Raw genomic sequence first — 15,765 nt, 5'->3', positions numbered from 1 at the left:
CAGCCACTCCTCGGAAGGAAGGTTGGGCAATCCTACTTCCATAGTGATACTGCCTCGGAAACCCAAGGAGGGGTTGCTATGAGTCGGGGCCGACTCGATGGCAAATAACAACAACAACAACATGGTACATGGGATTCAGTAAACCCTAGACAGATTGGTATTTTTCTGGACTGGGAGTTGGGATAGGTTTCATTTTACAATTTGTACTCATTCACTGTAATGTTTCCAGAAAAACTTAGACCCTATTTCTCCATTCCGTCTTCAAAATCTCTTAAAATTAGTATAGTTACAGATGAAAGATGAACTACCTGAAAGACCATTTTTTATATTGTTATATTTTTTTCTTATGTTCTTTTTGGACTGTGCTTGAAATAAAGAGTCTGATTCTGTTTTTTTTAAAAAAATCAATTTGCCTGTTCTGGGGCATGATAAAATCGGAGTTATACAATATGTACTCTTTTGTATTAGTTGTTTGATTCTTTTTCTTTTTTCAGAGAATTCCATTGTACAAAACTACTATAATTTATCTATCCATTCCCTTGTTGTGGGCACATTTGGGTTGTTTCCAGCTTTGAGTTACATAAATAAAGTGCAGTTAACACATAATGAAAGTTTTTGAGAACTTATACTTTTTCCCCATCCTTTTACTTTTACTTTTACTTTTAACCTATCTGTGTCCTTATAGTTAAAGTGTACTTTTTATAGTCAGTATTTAATTGGCTCTTGCTCTTTTATCCATTTTGGTAATCTCCACCTTTTAATTGCTCTGGTTAGTATATTTATATTTAATATAATTATTGATATAATTGACTTTAATTTTAATATCTTGCCGTTTGTTTCCTATTGTCCCATAGTATTCCTTTTCTCCACTTTTCTGACTTCTTTCAAACTGAGTACTTTTCTAGTATTTCATTTTACCTTTTTTAGTGTTTATTAGCTACAACTCCTTGTTTTACTGTTTTTAATGGTTTCTGTGAGGTTTATAATATGTATCTTTACTCTCAATAGTATTACGTTACTTCACACAAATGCACAAATGCAAGTACACTTCCATTTCCTCCATTATGTCCTTTGTGCTATTGTTATCATATATCTTACTCCTACCTCCAACACAAATCCCACCACATTGAAAGCTACACTGTTCCTTTCCCTTCTTTGAACATTTTCTCCTTTCTTTCTGCTTTATTTGTATTTGAAAAGAAGATACATAGAGTATGTCAGCTATGGTCCTAGCAGGAAGCAGATTTCACCTCAGCTAGTTCCAATAATTTCCACTAGGGAACTTCCAGAGATTCAAGCTGGATTCAGAAGAGGACATGGAATGAGGGACATTATTGCTGATGTAAGGTGAATCTTGGCTGAAAGCAAAGAATGTCAGAAAGAGGTTTACTTGGGTTTTATAAACTACACAAAGGTATTCTACTATGTGGATCATAAGAAATTATGGCTAATGTTACAAAGAATGGGAATTCCAGAACACTGAATTGTGTTCATGAGCAACTTGTACATGGACTGAGACGGTCATCTGAAAAACACAAGGGGATGCTGAATGGTTTAAAATCAGGAAAGGTGTGTTTCAAGGCTGTATCCTTTCACCATACTTATTCAATCTGTATGCTGAGCAAATATCCAAGAAACTGGATTACATGAAGAATTACATGGCATCAGGATTGGAGGAAGACTCATTGACAATCTGTGATACACAGATGACCCAACCTTGCTTACTGAAAGTGAAGATTACTTGAAGCACTTATTGATGAAGATCAAAGACTACAACCTTCAGGATGGATTACACCTCAACAAAAAGAAAACAAAAATCCTCACAACTGGGCCAATAAGCAAAATCATGATAAATGGAGAAAAGATTGAAGTTGTCAGGGATTTCGTTTTACTTGGATCCACAATTAACACCCATGGAAACAGCAGTCAAGAAATCAGACATCATATTGCACTGGGCAAATCTGCTGCAAAAGACCTCTTTAAAGTATTAAGGAGCAAAGATATCACTTTGAAGACTAAGGTTCACCTAATCCAAGCCATGGCATTTTCAGTCACTTCATATGCATATGGAAGCTGGACAAGAAAAATCGAAGAGTTGATGACTTTGAATTATGGTGTTGGTGAAGAATACTGAAAATACCATGGCCTACTAGGAGAATGAACAAATCTGTCCTGGAAGAATTGCAGCAAAAATACGCCTCAGAAGCGAGAATGGCCAGACTTCATCTCATCTACTTTGGTCATGTTGTCAGAAAGGACCATTCCCTGGAGAAGGATATCATGCTTGGTTAGGTGGAAGGTCAGCAAAAAAGAGGAAGACCCTCAACAAGATGGATTGACACAGTGGATATAATAATGGGCTCAAGATTGTGAGGATGGCACATAACGAGGCAGTGTTTCGTTCTGTTGTACCTAGGGTCACTATGAGTTGGAGCCAACTCAGTGACACCTAACAACAACCGTTTGAATACAGAGAGTTTAACAAGAGACTAGGAGCTCTGGTAGCATAGTGGCTAAGGCACTTGACTGCTAACCAGAAGGCTAATGGTTCAAACCCACCAGCCACTCCTCAGAAGGAAGATGGGGCAATCTACTTCTGTAGTGATACTGCCTTGGAAACCCAAGGAGGGGTCACTATGAGTCAGGTCCAACTTGATGGCAAATAACAACAACAACAAGAGACTACTTCAGAGATATAGATAAGGGAATAAACAAGGCATATCGAGGTACCCAGAGGCTAGCAATACTGAGCAGCCATTTCCACATCAAGCGTGAAAGAGACAAGGAGAGGAAATAGAATTACTGGAGCCCAATGAGAACTGGAGCTCTAGAGGAGGGACCCTCAACAGAATCTATAGTTGTGGAGGGATGCAGCTACTATCAGAAACTTAACACTGAAACAGGGAAGAAGAGGAGATGAAATAGCCCAGTGTACCTTTTTAGTCCCACCTTCTGACCTTGTGCCAGTGCTTCTCATTGGCTACTGGATGCCAGTAGTCAAGGGAGCCTAGAAGATGCTGTCCATAGTAGTCAGCCTCCCAGGACCCCTCAGGGCAGGGAGTGCATCTGCGGGGAACAAACAAGGAATGCTCAGAACAAGAAGGTTTAAAGAAATACTTGTTGCATTACTTGGGGGAAAAGTCCAGATATATGAAAAGTCTAATATTTCACTTTACCTTTGATGTCTGTCATAGTAAGAAAGGATGAGGATAGAAATGCAGGCATTTCCAATTAGAAAACAAGATTGCTTCCTATTTTATGTTTCATGCTTTAGTGTGACTCCTAATTTTTTACCTGGATAATGAAAACAACTGCCATTCAGGGAAAAAAAAAAAAGGAGTAAAACAGTTATTTCTGAATTAGTGGACCTGACTAGGCTCTGAATTAGTGAATCTGACCAGGCTAAAGCATTGGGTATCGGGCCATTCCTTGTTCCAATATGTACATGAATGCAGTTCCAGGAAATGTCTCAGCCTTGTCATACAGGTCTCTAAGGATTTGTTTAAAAATTCATTTCCCACAGATTTATTTATTGCTTACTGAGAAATCTGTTGTGCCTTCCATTATAAGCTGTAGATGACACTTAGTTTAACATGATCCTAGGAGTGAGACTACTTCTCCCTTGCATTTTACTTAAAGCCAAATGGCATGCCAGGCTGGTAAAAGCCTTATCATAGTATTTGATCCAAAAAGTATATCCCACTCCGCAAACCTGTAGCTGACATTTTGATGCTTCATATCCAATGCAAACATCGATCAACTAGCTTGCCTTATTTCATGTTGAAAACTTCTACCAGGATTCAATAGATGGAATTCAGTGAATTGATTGCAACATTTTTGACATGGATGCATGGAATTCAGTGAATTGATTGCAACATTTTTGACATGGATGCATTTTCTTTTTTTTTTTTCTGGGGAGAAAGGCTATTGGATTTTTACTCCTCAAGTGTTAAGAACTGTGTCTGAATATAAATATATTGAAAAGAAAGCATAGATGAAGGAGGAGAGAGCTGTAAAAAGATTTTCATAAGGAAAATAGAAATTGATAACAAAGATACCATCCCTGACGTTGTTGATTAGCCTTATGGTGCTTTAGGTGAGAGAATTTGGAGAGTAAAAACCAAGTAAGGCAATATTCATCCTGAATTTAATGATTAGGCCTGAACAAGGTTGGTCCCAAGTTCCTGGACTGGGCCCTGTCTCCCTTAGGTTTATGCAGGGCTTTCCCATGATGTTGAGATAATAACTTCAGCCTGCCAAGATGCTTAGGGAAGCCCCATTGATAGAATAGTTGGTGTGCCATCCTGGGAATAGTTCATTGATATAAAGTAATTGCTTCCTGTTTTGACAAGTGCTGTGTAGAAATAGGATAAGAAAAGTGTCTCAAACTCAAACGCTTAGTGGGAGATGTGTAGGTAAAGCCAGGCAAGTAGTACTCAACTAACAAAGTTATACTGCATCCCAATAAGGCAGCCTTTATTCAATTCCATTCTTTTGGATAAAAATTACAATTTGTAGAAGGTGGCAACTAATTCAAAACATTTTAAAACACTGTGGGATGAACATATGTTTTGAGGGTGTATTTGGCCCAAAGGCTGAGGGTTTGGGCTCTCTGGTGTACAGTAGCTGTTCTCAACCCAGGCTGCACATTGGAATCATCTGTGAAGCCTGAAAAGCACAGATGCCCTGCCCCCTCTGCAGGCGTGCTGAGGGAGTCTCTGGGGGTGATGCTGACACCTAGCCTAGTTGACAATCATGAGAGCAAGGGACTGCTTGATGAAACAGCAGTTAGCACCAATTCAAAATCAATCATAGCAAAGGAAGTCAGAAGATAAATGAACACTGTCCCCATAGAGGAGTGAAAATGGTGAAAGCTTCCAAAAATGCCTTTGAACACATTTTCCAGTGTGTCCCGTTTTGTTTTCCTGATCATTGTACAGTTGTATTTTCTAGTAGCCACATGTGGCTCCTTAAATTTTAGATAATTAAAATTAAGCAAATTTAAAATTGAGTCCACTACTTACTCTAGCCACATTTCAAGCGGTTGGTAGCCACATGAGGCTGCTGTTGTTGTTGTTAAGTGCCGTCGAGTCGTTTCCGACTCATAGCGACCCCATGCACAGCAGAACGAAACACTGCCCGATCCCGCGCCAGTCCCACAATCCCTGCTATACTTGATCCCATCATCGCAACCACCGTATCAATCCATCTCGTTGAAGGCCTCCCCCTCTTTCATTGACCCTCCACCCTACCAAGCATGACATCTTTCTCCAGGGAATGGTCCCTTCTTACAACATGACCAAAATAGGTGAGACGAAGTCTGGCCATTCTTGCTTCCAAGGAGCATTCTGGCTGCACTTCCTCCAGGACAGATCTGTTAGTTCTTTTAGTTAGAGGCTAGTGGCCACTTTATTGGACAGCACAGACATAGAGCATTTCCAACACTGCAGGAGATTCTATTGGACACCCCAGGCATACAGGTAATACATGGAAAGCAAGAGAACTTTGTGAAATTTTCAAGCCATTCACACGGGATTTTAAACAAATAGATAAACAGTTGCCATTGAGTTGATTTCAACTCAGTGGCAACCCCTTGTCTGTGACAGTGGACCTGAGCTCCATAGAGTTTTCAATGGATGATATATATACGTGTGTGTGTGTGGGTGTGCGCGCGCGCATACACACACACATACATGTACACTGAAATATCCGACTCGACGGCACATAACAACAACAACAACAATACTGAGATAGACTGCCAGGCCTTTCTTTGAGACTCTCTAGGTAGACTTGAATCTTCCGTCTCTGAGTGAGCAGGTGAGCACATTAACTGCACCATTCAGAGACTCCCTGATATTTCGGCAGTGATGATTTTTAGTGCCAAATTTTATGCAGATAATGGACTTGTTATATGCTTTTTTTGGTCAAAACACTCCTTCTTCCAGGAGGTATTTTCCTAAGTGTGCTATGCTAATTGTTTTTACACTGATATGTTAAAAAAAATAGCATAGTGTGCTTAGGAAAATACCTCGTTGGGGAGGGCATGGTTGGCAAAAACATAACATGAATTTGTGTAAAAGTACGGTACACAGTAGGGCATTTCTAAGTTGGCCCATATAGGTCCATGCCCTTAAAAAGAGCCATGCTTATATTAATGCAAATTAACTAATAATTAACTAAAAATTAACAAATAAACATAGAGTTTTTACATGAAAAAGTATTCATTCAATCTTTAGACAAATGTTTATCCAGTGCCTTCTAAGTGCTAAGCACTCTGCTCTTTGTGTTTTTAAATTATTCATGGAATCAAGTAAGGTTAGAAAATTGGCTTGGGCAGCCCCCTAGAGTTACACTCCCAGGTATACAAATTACTTTTAGTTTTACATCTACAATTTCCCTTTGATTTGATAGAACTTCCCTTAAATACAATGACTATCATTAACACTCCTTGCGAGGAGCGGCTAGTGGGTATGAACCGCCAGCCTTCTGGCTAGCAGTCAAATGCCTTAGGCACTATGCTACCAGAGCTCCTATTTCCCACAATAAAAAATAATAATAAAATAAAATAATGGTTAGCATTAGATTGAACCAATGAGACATTGGTGGTTCAGTGGTAGAATTCTCACCTTCTATGCAGGAGACACTTGACTGCTAACCAGAAGGCTGGTGGTTCATACCCACCAGCCACTCCTCGGAAGGAAGATGGGGCAATCTACTTCCATAGTGATACTGCCTTGGAAACCCAAGGAGGGGTCGCTATGAGTCGGGTCTGACTCAATGGCACATAACAACAACAACAACAAGCAGGTGACCTGGGTTTGATGCCTGGCCAAGGGACTTCACATGCAGCCATCAACCATCTGTCAGTGGAAGCTTTTGCATGGGAGGTCTGGTGGCATAGTGCCTAAGGCATTTGACTTGCCTGGTGGTAAAGTCTGATCTGACCATGGTAAGATATAAACATTACCCTCTGCCTAGCAGAGTGACACCATCCAACGAGAGCAGCATTCTACAGAACCATCAGCCCCAGTGAATAGGTACTTCCCACTCCTTTTCAAGGGAGCTCTGGTAGTGTAGTGCCTAAGGCACTTGACTGCTAACCAGAAGGCTGGCGGTTCAAACCCACCAGTCACTCCTCGGAAGGAAGATGGGGCAATCTACTTCCGTAGTGATACTGCCTCGGAAGCCTAAGGAGAGGTCGCTATGAGTCGGGTCCGACTTGACGGCACATAACAACAACAACAACAACTCCTTTTCAAAAGAAACTACATTCAGTGGGATAAAGATCCAGACAGACAAGACAGAAAGAACCCTAATTTTCAGGGCTTTAAGCCTTAGGATTAAGTATGAACTTTTAAATTTGTACAATAATGTGAACTCTTGAGAAGCAGAACATCCTAAATAAATAAAGTAGATGTTTAGGTTACAAAAATCACAAAATAATTCAAGAGAAAAGTTGTTAGATAATGTTAAGAATTTATTTAATCCATATTTATGGAGAGCCTAAGGCACTCTGGTGGCACAGTTGTGCTGCTAACAATTGTTAGCATTTGGCTGGTAACCAAAAGGTTGGTGGTTCAAACCCACCAGCCTCTTGGAGGGAGAAAGATGAGGCAGTCTGCTTCCATAAAGATTTACATCCTTGGAAACCCTATGCATCAATTCTACTCTGTCCTATAGGGTTTCTATGAGTCAGAATCAACTCAGTGGCAGTGGATTTGGGGTGAGGAAAGTCTGATTATGATTAGACCATGCTGAGTGATATGTAGTTGCCATGTACAAAACGGGAGTAATGGCTTGATGCCTAGAAGTCTCTCTTCTAGTCACAGTTAATGAATGCTTCAGGACACATGGGTTACATTTTAAAGTGGACTAAAGAGTTAACTTATTTTTTGTCTGTTATTTTATAGTCTCTATGTGACTCTTAGGATGATATGAGGCTTCATCTGGAATAAAGTAAATACTTGAGTCCTTCTTTGTAATGGTTATATGTCTCTGATAGTATGGAGGGCCCATTAACATATTACAAGAGACATATTATAAGGAGAATTTTGCTGTTAAAAAAAGAAAAGGAAAAAAAAAAAAAAAAAACATGGCCATCGAGTTGATTCTAACTCATAGTCACCCTACAGAACAGGGTTAAATTGCCCATAGGGTTTCCAAGGGTGTAAATCTTTATGGAAGCACACTGCCTTAGCTTTATCCCATGCAGTAGTTGGTGGGTTTAAACAGCTGACCTTTTGGTTAGCAGCCCAATGCTTTCATCACAATGATACCTGTTAGAAACCCAGGATATCTGATCTCATGTCATAGCATCAGCAACTCCTTATGGAAATGTCACCCAGGTCTACTGATCCACCATCAATGACTTTAACGAAATAAATACCATAGTACATAAAGTACCATAGTGACCACACACACAGACACACACGCATCTTTTGTTATTTATAATATATATGACACTTTAGGCCTTAGCCCCCATATGATGGGGTCAAAAGATTCATAAATCACAGACACTGCCTTTGAGGAATTCATATTGTAGAAGAGAAATCTGTGTTTGAACAAATAATTGCATTATGATGCAATAAATGCAATAACTGTCATTGTTGTGTTCCATTGAGTCATTTTACAACGCTTAGGAACCCCATGAGGCAGAGTAGAGCTGTCCCATGAAGTTCTGCTCAAGCTGTAACTTTCATGCAAGCAAATTGCCAGGTCTTTCTTTCACAGAGCTGCCTGGTGAGTTTGAATAGAAAACTTTTGGTTTAGCAGTTGAGCTAAACTGTTGCACCACCTTAAATGCAATAATGTTGTTATGATTAGATGGTGTCTTGTCAGCTTCGATTCATATGAATGAAACACTGCCTGGTGCTGCACCATCCTCACAGTCCTTGCTATGTTTGAGGCCATCATTGTAGCCACTCTGTCGATCCATTTCGTTGACAGTCTTCCCTTATTTCTCTGACCCTCTGCTTCACCAAGCATGATAGCCTTCTCCAGGGAATGGTCCCTTCTGACAGCATGACCAAAGTAGGTGAGACGAAGTCTGGCCATTCTTGCTTCCAAGGAACATTCTGGCTGCCCTTTTCTGTGACAGATTTGTTCATTCTTCTGGCAGACCATGATATTTTCAGTATTCTTTGCCAACACTACAATTCAAAGGCATCAATTCTTTTTTGATCTTCCTTATTCACTGTCCAGCTTTCACATGCATATGAGATGATTGAAAATACCATGGCTTGGATTACACGCACCTTAATCTTCAAAGTGACATCTTTGTTCTTTAACACTAAAGAGGTCTCTTGCAGCACATTTGTTCAGTGCAATAGACATCTGATTTCTTGATTCTGCTTTAATTGAGAAAAAAAAAAATAAAAAAAGCTCACTGCTCGAGTTGATTCTGATTCATAGTGACCTCCATTGGGTTTCAAAGGTGGTAAATCATTTTGGAATTAGATTGCCTCATCTTCCTTCCACAGAGTAGCTGGTAGGTTTGAACCACCAACCTTCTGGTTAGCAGTTAAATGCCTTAGGTACTACACCACCAGAGCTGCTTTAATAGAGATGCAAAAGTGAGGTAATAACATAAATACAAATAAGGAGAGATTGTTTGTGGGTTGTGAAGAATAGGTCCTCTCTACTTGATGTGGACTTTGCAACAAAAATAAAGACTGCTTTGGTGTGTTGTTAAATCTAAGGGCGCAATATTATGGCTTTCATCTATTACCAGTGCTAAAATGGTCCCTAAACCTCATACCCTTCAAATGAAACAAGCTGAAGGAAGAGCCTAAAATGAGAGAAAGAAATGAGTGGTGAATGGAAAATAGATTCTTAAAACCCAGAAATGCCTGGGATATGAGACATTTATTGTTATTATTTGGGCCATGCAAGGAGGGTGATAGCAGACAATCTGGAGAAGTGTAAGGCAGAGAAGAACCTCAGCTCCATCAGGAATAATTTGATAGACTTGTCTCTCAAAATAGCAAATGTGGAGCTGACTGATTAATTGTGAAGAGCTATATCTGAAACAAAAAAAAAAATTTAGCTAAAATTCTGTTAAATGAAGTTCACACCAATCACAAACATTATTACTTAGAGAAATGGACGCAAAACCCTGAGTTTGGTTGAGTTGTTTAATGACTTTGCTTGTGTTAGGTAGACCTGGCCACAGGTGAGCAGTTATCATTGCATCAGTGTTACGAATAGCAGGACTGTCGGCTGTAATTGCGAAATATTGTTATGCGCAGAGTATAAACTTAAATAATCTGAAAATATTCTAAGCCCTCTGACTACTTTTGTCTGGATGTAAGACTACAGCTCTTGATGTAGGTGGGTTATTTGCTTCCTGAGTAGCTTTATTCATCTGGCTTTATGGATTCTACAAGCAAAAGTTCTCAAAGGTGTGGCTTCCATCTGCAGCACTAAATTTTTAACATTCTAAACTACTGAAGGGACATAAATTATTTTACCTATTTTACTGCCCAACATGTCCTGGCACAGTATCATTGGGTCTGTTCTGATTAATAAGTGCACTAACTGAACCAACCCTGGTATGTTAGACTGGGTTCTCTATAGAAACAAAACCAGTAATGCTTATATATATATGTATATATAGAGAAATTTATCTTAGGAAAATGGCTCACACACTTATAGAAGCCGGCAAGTCCAAAGTTCCTGGATTAAACGTCAAGCTGGAGGCTTTTGCACATCAAGCTTGAGGCTTTTCCCAACTCTTGCAGCTGCAGGGGCTGAGGAGCTCAAGGTTGGCAGGCAGTACACCGGCTGTTGACTCCAACAAATGATGAATCCAAGATCTCCAGGCTGAATGGTGGATTGTTCAATCATGGACAGTTATAGGCAGCACAACAGAATCCTGATCCACAGAAGAATGTCTCTTTTCCCAGGATGTCCACAGATATACTGGAAGCAGGCCACACGCCTAGGGAAACTCCCTTTCAACAGATTGCCTGCTCAAAACATAATCATCTGATCCCATCATGGGAATAACTGTATCACAACAGCTTAAACCACACAGAACTGTGGTTCAGCCAAGTTAACACACAGCTCCAACTATCACATGCGGATATTTTGAACATTAATCCTACACGTGGAAACAGCAGTCAAGAAATCAGACATCATATTGCACTGGGCAAATCTGCTGCATAAGCCTTCTTAAAGTGTTGAAGAACAAAGAGGTCACTTTGAAGACTAAGGTGGCCTAACCCAAGCCATGGTATTTTCAGTCTCCTCATATGCATGTGAAAGTTAGACAATGGCTAAGGAAGACCAAATAAGAGTTGATGCCTTTGAATTGTGGTGTTGGAGAAGAATACTGAAAATACCATGGACTGCCAGAAGAATGAACAAATCTGTCTTGGAAGAAGTGCAGCCAGAATACTTCTAAGAAGAGAGAATGGCCAGACTTTGTCTTACCTACTTTGGTCATGTTGTTAGAAGGAACATTCACTGGGGAAGAATATCATGCTTGATAAAGTACAGGGTCAGTAAAAAGGGAAAGATTCTCAACAAGATGGATTGACACAGTGGTTGCAGTGACGGGCTTAAGTATCACAAGGGTTGGGAGGATGGCACAGGACTGGGCAGTGTTTTTCATTCTATTACATGTGGGGTTGCTATGAGTCAAAGCCAACTCAATGGCACTGTGCTAGTTCAGTTGGTGTATCAACTTGGCTGGGCCTGGTTAAATGGCTGGGCAGCTGGATGTAGTATTCCCCCTGATGAGACTGGTAATCAACTCCATGGTGGAATCTACTGTGAGCAGCTGAGTAGCTTCCTTATGGAATGTGCTCTGCTTCCTTTATATAAGCATAAGCTTTGGGAATGGTCTCCAGCTGTTGCACGCTTGGACCCTGCATGTAGCTGTGTCATTGTTCAGCAGCCTACCATGCTCCACTGACCTTGAGACTTACAATGGACTTGACTTATTGGCCTGCCATGTGGTTTGGTAACATCAGGACTTTGCCATTTTATTTGTTAACCTTGGGCTTGGCAGCCTCAGCAGCCAGCAGCTGTCTGAGGGAAGAAATTACTCTAGTTCCAGTGGGCCAGGAGCAGGAGGCAGAGCTGGACTGCAAGGTTGAGGGGCTTTCACCCAGCCCCTAGAGCCTGGCACTTTGAACTTGGACTTAAAGTAAGTCCGAACTCTAAGAGAATAAACTCCTATTTGTTAAGGCCATACCATTGTGGTATATTCCTGTCAGAGCAGCAGTAGGTAACCAGAACAAGCACCAAACAACATAGCAACAACTTCCACTCAATTGGCCAGGCAGCTGTCCTCCAAGTTTCTTGTTATATATGAGTGAGCACTTCTAGCACTCCATCCATTTGTTGAAACGTCTCCACTGGCATTCTGTCAATTCTTGGAGCCTTGTTCTTCACCAATACCTTCAGTGCAACTTGGACTTCTTCCTTGAGTACAACAGGTTCTTGATCAATGGTTGAACACTGAACAATTATTTTTGGTATGGTGACTATATATTCCTTCCATCTTTGTTTGATGCTTCCTGCATAGTTCAATGTTTTGCCCATAGAATCCTTTAGTATTACAAATTAAGTCTTGAGATTTATTTTCAGTTCTTTCAGCTTGAGAAATGCCAAGTGTGTTCTTTCCTTTTGATTTTCTAACTCCAGTCTTTGCCCATTTCAATATAATATTTTGTCCTCTCAAGACACTCTTTGAAATCTACTGTTCAGCTCTTCTACTTCATCATTTCTTCCATTCACTTTACCTACTTTGCATTCAAGAGCAAATTTCAGACTCTCTTCTGACATCCATTTGGGTCTTTTTTTCTCTCCTGTCCTTGTAATGACCTTTCTCTTTCTTCATGTATGATGTTCTTTTTTTTTTTTTTTTTGCATTGTTACTTCTCTTCCCCTCTTAACCCTGGTAACCAACAAAGAAAGTTTCATTCCATATATAACCCTTTCCTTGACTTTTTACAATAATGAACTAATACAATATTTGTCCTACTGTGATTGACTTGTTCCATTCAGCACAATGTCCTCCAAGTTCATACATGTTATGCAGTGTTTTGCTGATTCTACGTTATTCTTCAGTGTTGCATAGTATTCCATGGTGTGTATGTAGCATAGTTTGGTTATCCATTCTTCTGTTGTGGAATATCTAGGTTGTTTCCATCTTTTTGATATTGTAAATAGTGCTGCAATGAACATGGGTGTGCATATATCTGTTCTTGTCCTGGTTCTCACTTCTTAAGGATATTTACCTAGTAATGGGATTGCTGGATCAAATGGTATTTCTAATTCCAACTTTTTAAGGGATTGCCATACTGCTTCCTACAGTGGTTGGATCATTTTATAGTCCTACCAGTAGTGTATAAGAGTCCCAATCTCTCCACATCCTCACCAGCACTGCTGTTATTTTCTGTCTTGTTGAATTGAACTTTGCCATTAGTGTTGAGGTGAGATGGTATCTCATTGTTGTTTTGATTTCCATCTCTTTCTTGGCTAATGATCGTGAGAACTGAGCATTTCTTCATGTATTTTCTGGCCTCCTGAGTACCCTCTTTGAAGGATATCATGTCTTTTGCCTATTTTTTAACTGGATTGTTTGTCTTTTTGTTGTCGAGGTTTTGGGGTTTTCTATAAAAATTAGAGATAAATCCCATGCCAGGTATGTCATTGATAAATATTTTTTTCCCAATCTGTAGGTTCTCTTTTTATTCTTTTGGAGAAGTTTTTTAAAGCACATAAAAATTGAACTTTTAGAAGGTTCCATTCATCAGGTTAATCTTCAGCAGTTTGTGCACTTTGGGTTATGCTTGACAGTCTATTTATGCCATAAATTAGGGTCCCAAATTTTGCCTCTAGTTTTTCCTTGAGGAACTTTATAATTTTAGGTTTTATATATAAGTCTTTGATCCATCTGGAGTTAGTTTTTGTGTATGGTGCGAGGTATAGATCTTGCTTCATTTTTCTACAATTGGATATCCAGTTTTACCAGCACCATTTGTTAAAGAGACCATCTCTTCCCCATGCAACTGATTTTCAGCCCTTTGTCAAAAATCAGCGGATCATAGGTCAATGGATCTATTTCTGGGTTTCCATTTCTATTCCACTGGTGTATGTCTCTGTTGTTGTACCAATACCAGGCTGTTTTGACTACTATGTCTGTATAGTAGGTTTTGAGATCCAGGAGTGTGAGATCTCCTACTTTGTTCTTCTTCAATAGTGCTTTGCTTATTAGGGTGTCTTTCCTTTCCATATAAAATGAGTGATTGTTTTTTCCGTATCCTTAAAGAATGTTGATAGACTCTGAGTTGGGATTGCATTGAATGTGTAGATTGCTTTGGGTATTATTGACATTTTCACAGTGTTCAATCTTCCTACCCATGAACATGGTATGTTCTTCCATTTATGTAGATTTCTTATGCTTTCTTGAAGTAGTGTTTTGTAGTTTCCTTTGTACAGGTCTCTTGTGTCCCTAGTGAGATTTATTCCCAAGTATTTTATTATTTTGCTAGCTGTTGTAAATGGTATTGATTTTCTTATTTCCTTTCCAGCACTCTCTTTGCTGGTGTAAAGGATTCCAGCTGATTTTTTTTCCAACGTATTTTATTGAAATATAATTTATAAACAGTGAAATACATAAAATGAAAGTGACATGGGTCAGTGCCTTTTTTCTTTTTTTGCAGTGTTCCATCCCCTCCCCTCCCACCCCTGGTAACCAACAAAGAAAGTTTCCTTCCGTATATAAACCTTTCCTTGACTTTTTACAATAATGAACTAATACTATATTTGTCCTTCTGTGATTGACTTATTTCACTCAACATAATGTCCTCCAAGTTCATCCGTGTTATGTGATGTTTTGCAGATTCTACATTATTCTTTAGTGTTGTATAGTATTCCATTGTGTGTATTACCATAGTTTGGTTATCTATTCTTCTGTTGACGGGCATCTAGGTTGTTTCCATCTTTTTGCTGTTGTAAATAGTGCTTCAATGAACATGGGTATGCATATGCTTGTGCTCTGGCTCTCATTTCTTTAGGATATGTACCTACTAATGAGATTGCTGGATCAAATAGTATTTCTAATTCCAACTTTTTAAGGAATAGCCATACTGATTTCCACAGTGGTTGTATCATTTTATAGTCCCACCAATAGTGTATAAGAGTCCCAATCTCTCCACATCCTCACCAGCAACTATTGTTTTCTGTCTCATTGAACTTTGCCACGAGTGCTGAGGTGAGATGGTATCTCTTGTTGTTTTGATTTCCATATCTCTGATGCCAATGATCGTGAGTATTTCTTCATCTATTTTCTGGCCACCTGGATATCCTCTTTGGTGAAGTGTCTATTCATGTCTTCTCCCCATTTTAAAATTGAATTGTTAATCTTTTTGTTGTTGAGGTGTTGGAGTTTTCTATAAATTTTAGAGATGAGCCCCTTGTCAGATATGTTATTGCCAAATATTTTTTCCCAATATGTAAGTTCTCTTTTTACTCTTTTGGCAGTGTAATTATAGACAAGTATGAATTTGTTGCTGTCATTTTTATATGTGGTTTTTCATGGTGTTGCTAATTTCTTTGTTCTATATAATGTTCTGTGCTGAGCTCATTTTGTTTATGAATCATATTACAACTACCTTCTTTGCTGTTGTTTTAGTACTTGCTAAATATATTTGCTGGTCCTCTTTTTTTAATGCATATTATTGAAATATAATTTATGAACAGTGAAATGCACAAAACTGAAGTGACATGGGTCGATGCTTTTTTTTTTTTTTT

General features: G+C 39.2%; 1 pseudogene; it reads left to right on the top strand.

The window, feature by feature from the left end:
* The window catches only part of LOC122151106, a 75,113-nt pseudogene that overhangs the window by 1,269 nt on the left and 58,079 nt on the right, over positions 1–15,765 (top strand).

This window comes from Orycteropus afer, unplaced genomic scaffold (assembly GCF_000298275.1).
Source record: "Orycteropus afer afer isolate SDZICR_OR568_19922 unplaced genomic scaffold, OryAfe1.0 scaffold00302, whole genome shotgun sequence".
Taxonomy (NCBI): domain Eukaryota; kingdom Metazoa; phylum Chordata; class Mammalia; order Tubulidentata; family Orycteropodidae; genus Orycteropus; species Orycteropus afer.
The sequence above is the reverse complement of the archived record's forward strand: the minus strand, read 5'-3'. Positions and strand labels throughout refer to the sequence as shown.